The sequence below is a fragment of the Micropterus dolomieu genome, linkage group LG13 (assembly GCF_021292245.1).
Source record: "Micropterus dolomieu isolate WLL.071019.BEF.003 ecotype Adirondacks linkage group LG13, ASM2129224v1, whole genome shotgun sequence".
Lineage (NCBI taxonomy): Eukaryota > Metazoa > Chordata > Actinopteri > Centrarchiformes > Centrarchidae > Micropterus > Micropterus dolomieu.
Window position 1 is genome coordinate 24,651,532 of NC_060162.1, and position 8,834 is coordinate 24,660,365.

An 8,834-nucleotide genomic window follows, 5' to 3' on the forward strand; every position below is an offset into this window, starting at 1 on the left:
CTGTTTTCTTCTGCTGTCTCTCTGCCTGCAGCTCGTTAGTCTCATGTCTTTCACCTGTGTATTCCCTCCTAACTCATTAACCCTGTGTATATATGCTTACTTGTTTCCCTCAGTCTTTGTCCGGTCATTGCCCTGCCTGTTACTGGCTCTGTACCTGTTAGATTACCTGTTTAGTTTGGATTGTTTATTCTTTGGATTTATTGAACTCAGCCACTCTGCCAGTAATTGTGCTCGCCTTCTGTTTGCCAAAATAAACCTTTTGAACTGTACCTGTTCAGCTCTGTGTCCTGCACCCACCGTGACAGTCTCCCAGTCGAGAGCTGCATCGGGATTGGGATCCCGTGGGAAATATACTGCAGGTCCCGCAGTAGTGCTGACAAGATGGAGTCACGAGCCTGACTCGAACCAGTGACTGCAGGTACTGGAGGCGGACATACCAACAAGGAGGATAAACCCTGTGGCCACTGACATTGGTTGCCAGTACGTCTCTTAAAGTGTCGGGACTGAGATTTACTCACTGCACAGTCTTGCTGGCTAACGTATTATTAGGTTCAATGTTGCTGACCATAAATCATGAAGATCCGAAGGATTATTACTTTGAGCGTTTGCTCAGTGTTGGTCATTGGTGCATTGTTAAAATTAACCCCTTATGTACTGAATTTAGTATAAAATGTCCTGTCACCATGGGGCATGATGGTGTCTGTTATTTAAATTTGCTATATTGGTGCTAATTTGTGTGGCTTTGTTTTGTGATGTAAACTGAGGACAGTTGATTTTTATAATTGCTGCCTGTAAAGTACCTGTTCTAGACCTCAGTAACAATGACAAATAAAAAAAACATAGTGAAACAAACAATATTAGTACAGTACATATAACTGTAAAGTGAACTGTTCTTCATACAAATGCCTCAATGTTCTGTATTACCCCCTTGGCCCTGTTGTCCACCCACATGTTTTCATACATAGACTTTAATTGATAAGACAACAGATGCTCTGCCTAGCACCTACTGTCAGCCCTCTTCTTAATAATGCGATGAATGTTTCACCTTTTAAAAAAAAAAACTAATCTGCCAACATCTGAATCACCGCAGCAGCACAAGACACAGCAGCCACCACACAGATTGCTGTCTAAGTGGATTTATTTGATGTAATCTCTGCTGATTCATGGGAAGAAGCTTTTGCCAAGATGAAGTACTGGACCACAGCTTTTCAAATTTCCCCTAATAAATTTCTTAGAGAAGTCTGGAAAATGGCTTAGCCATATATCTTAACCTTCATAAATTCATCCTTCACCACAGACTTTGTCCCCGAAATACTTAAACTATCTTATATATATATTTCCCTCTACTTTAATTTTCTTTAATGTAAAACACTCTGTTACCCTGTTAGTGATGTAGTTTATAAATAACTTTAATACATAATAATTATCACCAGTGATCAGAATGATTGGTGACTGTCACTGTAATTACGTGATAAAGTAATGATAGATGAGTTTGTGGTTAATAAATGCAAATACTGTCTTACTGTGATTTTATTGTGTGAATTAATTCACAACAACTCATTCAGTTGATGGCAGCATGTAGCCGTATCAACTAATTAGCGGTTAAATTACTTTATAGCATTGCCACACATCAGTTATGTTTGTACTCAATTGAGCACTGTAAGATGAACAGTAAATGAGAAGGTACTGTAACGTACAGCCTTGACTAACTTTGAATGTGTAAATTCTCAACCTTTGATATTTCATGAGTCATTGTTTGTAAATTGTATTGTTCATCATGAAGTAAGATGTGTTGTCCAGTGTTTAACTGTTACTAAAATCAGGGGGTGTAATATGCAAACAGCCAGAAAGTCTCCAGCATTGTGTAATGTTGTGTTTCAGACTGTAGTTGACTTTGTTAAAGGAATAGTTTGACATATTGTGAAAAACACTTACTGGCTTTCTTGCGAAGCGTCAGAATGTTATGTTCAGCTGGGGACCTTAACGCAGGTAACAGGGGTTTTGGGCCCAAACGCAGACTCAAATACAAGGAGGGTAAGTTCAACAGCGTTGCCAGGTCATTTTTCCGGGTCTCCAGAATTGAGGAAATGAAGTGTTTAATGCTCAAAATCTTCTGGGGGAGGACCCCCAGATCCTCCTATCTAATGTTTCGTCAATGAATAATTCTTAACTGAATTCAGATTTATCATTGAGGTGAAAAGGGGCCATATGCACATTTGAAAAGAGTTTAGGCTACTTCAGGCATGCCTGCATGTATGTAGACTCAGCTGGGATTAAGCTAAATGAGAAAAGTTGATCTACAGGAGAAACATATCTGACATCAATACAGGATGCCTGACAGCCTTACTGCATTATATTAAACTAAATTATTTTATTTTTAATTGTCACCTCAGACATTTCCTTAATAAATTGGTGTAAAAAATTAAGGGGGAGGACACCCCAGAACCCCCCTAGTTAATATTATCAGTGTTAATTATTATCAGAAAATGATAATGATGATAGTTACTGTGTAGTGGTCATTTACTGTTGCTTTACAGACTTTGGGTAGGCGGCAACGGTGAAAACATTCAAGATTTTTGGTCTGGGCTAAGCCCCCAATGTGTCAAGAGCCTGGAAACGCCCCTGGGTAAGTTAATGGTGTTTATTCAAGTGCAAGGGGAAAACTTACTGGTGAGTAGTGTTCATCGGACAGGTGGATATCCTTAATATGGTGTTTATTTTTAGTCATAAGTTGCGAACGTGTAAAACATGCTCACGAGCAAATTATGTTATTCCACACGCACAAAGATTAACCTTCCCGCGCGCACGATACAGTACGCTCGCACAAATTCAACGACTCTCAAAGGATAACTCTGCTTGGAACTGTGGAATGTGACGCGTGTCACGGGGCAGCCGATAGTTCCAAACACTGAATAGTTCTGAAAACATCATGATTTATCATTGTCAGGTCTCTTGGAGAAAACCACAAGCAAGATATAGGTATTGTTATATAATTAAGTTTCTTAAAGAAACTGATTTAGATCAAATATTTTTCTGTTTTGTTTGTTTATTTTTCTCCTTAATCTCTCATTCCACAGTCCAGTCCAGTTGGTGGCGGTAATGCACCATTAAACTGGTTTGCCCAGTGCCAATAAACACAAAAAAAGAAGTTTCAGCGCTGTATCCCATTCATTTTTGTTGTGTCCGATGAACCTACGCTCGCTGGTAAGTTGATGAAATGACCTCTTGTGAATTTAGTCAATAGTGGTATTTTATGTAGCCAGCTTTAGTTCAACTTTAGTTTAGTTCGGAAGATATTAACTAATTTCATCAGATTCTAAGTGCAGCTAGCTAACCTGAGCAACACTTCACTGGCTAAGTTACCATAAAGTTAACGTTACTCCCTGTCAGTTTGCCGACATTTACTTTAAATGTCAAGTTATAAGTGTACGTTGATTCGTTGGCATTCAAAGTTTTCTTCGGTTATTAGAATTATAGTAGTAAGTTAACAGCACTTAGTGGCTGCCGTAGTAGTAACGTAACGTTACTATGAACGGTAACGTTAGCTATGTGAAAAGATAACATGGCAAGCTTGTATCTAGCAAAGTTGTTCCTTGGTTAACGTTAATTCAGTCAATAACGTTACACACATTGTTTGTTGGACAGTGCATCGGCTGATAAGATTCTGATAAGAACGTTATAACTGCAGCAGATAACGACTTCATATGTTTTTCTGTTGAAGAGGCTGACATATGAAACCATCGGAGACTGACTTTAATGAGCGAGCAAGCCAGTTATCCACAAAGGATCCAAATATCAACGAGGTACGTCCCTGTCAGAAACAGCTCTCTGTGTTGAATCAGTGCCTCTGAACAGCTAAAACTGAATATTTTAACCTTCATGAAGGTAGGATTATTGCAGGACTGCATTATATGCATTGTACCTAATAAACTGGCAGCTGGATCTGCTTATATGCCTCATAGAAACGTGCCAAACACCATGTTCAGCTAACAATAACCAGGACAAACTTTCTTCCACATTGATGCAAATATGAATATAGTGACATGAAACAATGAAATAATTTGAGCTACGGAGGCATTTACACATCCTTTCAGCTGCTGGTCTTACTGTGTTGAATGCTCTTAGTGGCCTTAATAGGTGCACCTTTACAACGTAATGCAGTTCAATACAACAGCTGTGCCATTATTTAAATAAATTTACACATATGAGCGTAAATGTGTAAATTTAATTAAATGTTTAATACTGAGGTTAAAATTAAAGGGTGTTTTACTGAACTACATTGTGTTGGATATGAGGATTTTTTTTGTTCTCCCTATTTACATAATGTACATTACAGGGCCAGAATATCAGAAACTCCTCTAAATATAATGCAGCTCAGTACAACACCAACATCATCAAGTATGATAAAACATGTAAGCGAATTAACTCTTCTATGTATGTCTGTGTAAATAAATTCTGAACAGTACAGGCATCATAAAAGCAGAATTCATGGCTGAGCTGGTGTATTTATTACATTAGATTGTATAGGTGTACCTAATAAAGTGACCACTGCAGACACAAGTCAAGGTTTTCCCTGTTGCTCCTCCGGGATGTGTGGTCACCCCATAGACTGTATGGTTCACCGTAACCACTGGGCTAGCCTGCCACCTAAACTACAACAAATCTCAACAGTGATGACCAACAACCAACCCTCTTCTGGTATTTAATATTTGGTCATTAAATTCAAAGAATTTGCAACAAAATAGTAGTACTAAATATGACCATTTTATTAAGGTGTAAAGGAACTTGTCTTACAACTTTTAGTCCACTGAAATACCATGAAAAAAAGGTTATAGTTACGTAATATCAAACCAAATAACCGAAATCATGCCAATGTCCAGATACAACTGGACCTAACTGTGTACTCTCACTCCTGTAATCTCAACCTCATGAAATTATTTGGGAAACATTGGCTTTCCATGTATATTATAATTATAATTTATATTATAATATTAAAATCAATCTTAAATGTATTAACCTTGTATTAACACTGTTTCATCTTTCTTCTCCCTGTTCTTTCCAGCAGCACCAGGCTCGTGTCTCCTCAAGAGCTGGTCTCATTTGGGGCCTATGACCGGGTCTGCTTCTGACAGTGGAATGTCCTCAACAAAAACAACCTCACTGACCCTCTCCCTGTAGATAATATATAATAAAGTGTTTTGTTGAATGCAATTGGTTGCCTTATATATTTTGCACTATTGACCAAACTTCTCTCTTGACTTAAACTGAGCAGCTTCAGTTATTTGTTGATATTCATTTGTTGGGGATGTTTATGTGAATGTGTCTTAACACAACAGTACATTAGGACATGTGATATACAGCAGACTAATTATATATATTCTGCATATGCAGTACATTCTATGCATGTATTTGTGTGTTCAGAGGTATAGTTTAGCCTGTGTTTCGGGAAGGATAAAGGGATAACATTACAATAGCCATTTTAAAATAAATTACAAAGCAGTAATTATATGGATTGTATTTAGGAACAGAGTAATTCACTAAGTAGCCTAACCATCCCTGCAGTTGCATTTCAACAGATAACACTGTTAATGCTGTCTCTCCGTCCTTCCGAAGAAAAAAATCACTACTGCAAGTACAGTTACCGTAGTAATCAATGCACATTATACAAAAAGTGCTGCAAATATAGTCTGCTGTTAGTGTTGTAACGTCACACCTCTTCCCTCCAAAATGAACCCCAAATGGATAATAATGCTTTCCCGACTCCCCAGAAGAAATGGTAGGCTATCATATGTAAGTATAAGGATAGTAATCAAAACACATTATTAGCTTAAAGTTAATTTTTGTGCGTGTGGAATAACATAATTTGTTCGTGAGCATGTTTTACACGCTCACAACTTGTCAACAAAATAAACACCCTATCCTTACATCCACAGACCAAAGAATACATCCACAAAACAAAGTGTAGTCCACAAAACACTGGAAACACGAGAGACAAGGTATGGCAAAGATCTACATTTACATTAATTCACTTAGCTGACGCTTTTATCCAAAGCGACTTACAATTGCTACATGTTAGAGGTCACACGCCTCTGGAGCAACTAGGGGTTAAGTGTGGAGGAGTGTGGTGGATGGGTCACAGTGGGGGATTGAAGCGGGGTCTCTCACACCAAAGGCAGGCAATCTTATCCACTGCACCATCTCCACCCACCCTATCTATCTTTAGAATTCCGGTAGGAACATAACATCCACTAACATGAAACAATGCACGAGCACTTGTCCGGCCAAGGCTGGACAATAAAGTGGTATTCTATTCCACTCTATTCTATAGAACAACAGAAAGACCACCATATGTACACACAGCAGAAATGCAGATACCGAGTCACAGGTATACACAATCAGGGTAACGAGGCAGGTGCAACGCCAGGAAGTAAAAATAGCACAAGAAATGCATAACACAGACGAGACAAGACAGATACAGGGAAATAAACACCAGTTTAATATAGACAAGAAAACACCAAAAAAGTGACACAAAAGACAAGATCAATACCACTATGTCTGTTAAATATGATGCTGAAGCCAGGACTCGGATAGGCTAGCTTAGCATTGACTGGTTTGGTCGCAAAAAAGCCAAGCAAATAGTGTCCTGACTCTAGCATCGATCTTATCTTTAACTCTCTGCAAGACAGAGGATGACCAAAATGTCAAATTATTCCTTTAACGTTATAATCCTTAAGATTTTCTTTTTATCAGACTTGGGACTATTATTACTATACAAGTAGGGATGGGGATCAAGACCCGGTTCCAAAATGACCCGATTACAAAATGTCTCAAAACCCGAAAATCAATCAGCACATGTACACTTCAATGTTTATCACAAGTGATTTGTCGACTCAATATATAACGTTATTGCGCATTCAATATTTTCCTCATACCGTGCAGGCCTACCTCGTGCCCGTTGGGTATGGCCATCACTAAATAATAGTAAAGTATCGTTAGTGGTATCGATGAAGAATCGGATTGTTAAGCAGTCTCAATTATCAATAAAAATTAAGGAACCCCATCCCTAGTAATGAATAGTATTTATAGGCTGGCATTTTTCAGCAATAGTCATTCAGGCATCAGGAAATAATGTATGCACATAATAGATCTGATGGGGAAGGCAAAAGCCCACGAATGAATACATATCACGTGATTTGGAAGGCAAGATTGCCTTGCCTGTTATTAGTTTTGTATTGCCGTGTCAGACGACAATATTCATAGTGTAGCCGATCATTTGCTCCAGCAAACATCTCTGAATGATTAAAACACCCTTGCTGTTAACACCAGCAACCACAGGTGTAGCTAAATCAACAACTGCTGAAATCTGAAGGATTATAACTTTAAAAGATAAGGCTGGCAATATTCTACATATCACTTATTGTCAACAACAGACTGAATGAACCGCACCGTTTCACTGAGTGATACATTCCTTCATGTAGTTATTTTTGACTGAATCACACATACACTGTTCTGCTCACTAGAGCACCAAATGTATATTTCTCCACAGCCGGAAATTGTAGAAAATACATAAGTCCCGAACAAATACACTATTTACTTTTATTCAAGTAACATTTGCTAAAAACTTAAGTGCTCAGCTGTTTAAGGAAATTACTGAGCGTACTTCAGTAAGAAGTAGTGGGCCTGAGGCTTCCCTACCCTTTGTAGGGAAGTCGGGGAAAGTATTGAGGTTTTACTCTCTTCAGAGCAAAAATATAGAACTTTACTTACCTTGTTTTATAACTGCTTAGCGATCCACCATGGAGTATTAAGGTCTAGGGATTTGGCAACAAGTTAATACTTAAACTGTATGTTGAAAAGGCTGTTATTTTTCTCAGATACTCTCTGGTTTAAATTTGACCTACTGCATTTACTGGAGTTATGTACAATCGTAGTACATTGTCAATTTTAGCCTCATAGCTGGTTCCTGCTTCTCAAAAGAAGCTATTCTTTCTTTCACAGTGTGATGACCCATGGTGTCATCTTGGGGTTTATTTGTTACTAACCTGTAGCTCTGTTTGCTCTGCAGGTGGCTGATTGAGGTGATCCGCCCAGCGTGTTTTAGGGTACTTATGTCTTTCCACACCCCATGAGTATCTTTACTTTGGGGTTTTAATTTGGTCTAATTTGGTTTTGGTTGATTAATAAAATTCTCTTTGTTTAATGTTTTCCTTCTGTCCTCCTTTTGTTGCGGCCACTTCAGCCAAGCAATAACAAGAGCACTGTAAAATTCCCTCTTGATTTTGGATTTCACCTTGGACTCTGGGAACTTACAGTGTTACAAATTTGCAGCCATGCATTGCCAGCAGTTTTAGAATGTAGGGAGTAAATGAAACAAGCATTTAAGTGTGTTTTTACATTTTCCTCCCCTTGCATATACAGTGGGGGAAATAAGTATTTGACCCCTTGCTGATTTTGCAGGTTTGCCCACTTACAAAGAATGCAACAATCTACAATTTTAATCATATGTACATTCTAACAGTGAAAGACAGAATCCCAAAGAAAATTCCAGAAAATCACATCATATGAATTTATTAAAATTGATAACCATCTGATGAGGAAAAACAAGTATTTGACCCCCTGGACAAACAGCATGTTAATATTTTGTAGAAAAGCCATTATTGGCCAGCACAGATGTCAAACGGTTTTTATAGTTGGTGACAAGGTTTGTGCACATTTCGGCAGGGATGTTGGCCCACTCCTCCCTGCAGACAGCCTCCAAATCATTCAGGTTCCGAGGTTGTCGCCTGGCAACTCGAATTTTAAGCTCCCTCCAAAGATTTTCAATTGGATTCAGG

General features: G+C 38.4%; 1 long non-coding RNA gene across 1 annotated transcript; it reads left to right on the forward strand.

Moving 5' to 3' along the window:
- Nucleotides 1–2,951: 2,951 nt before the first annotated feature.
- On the forward strand, nt 2,952–5,211 carry LOC123982071. The gene is made up of 4 exons (XR_006827893.1): nt 2,952–2,979; nt 3,078–3,204; nt 3,722–3,803; nt 5,063–5,211. It is a non-coding gene; the product is annotated as an uncharacterized LOC123982071 (long non-coding RNA).
- Nucleotides 5,212–8,834: the final 3,623 nt, after the last annotated feature.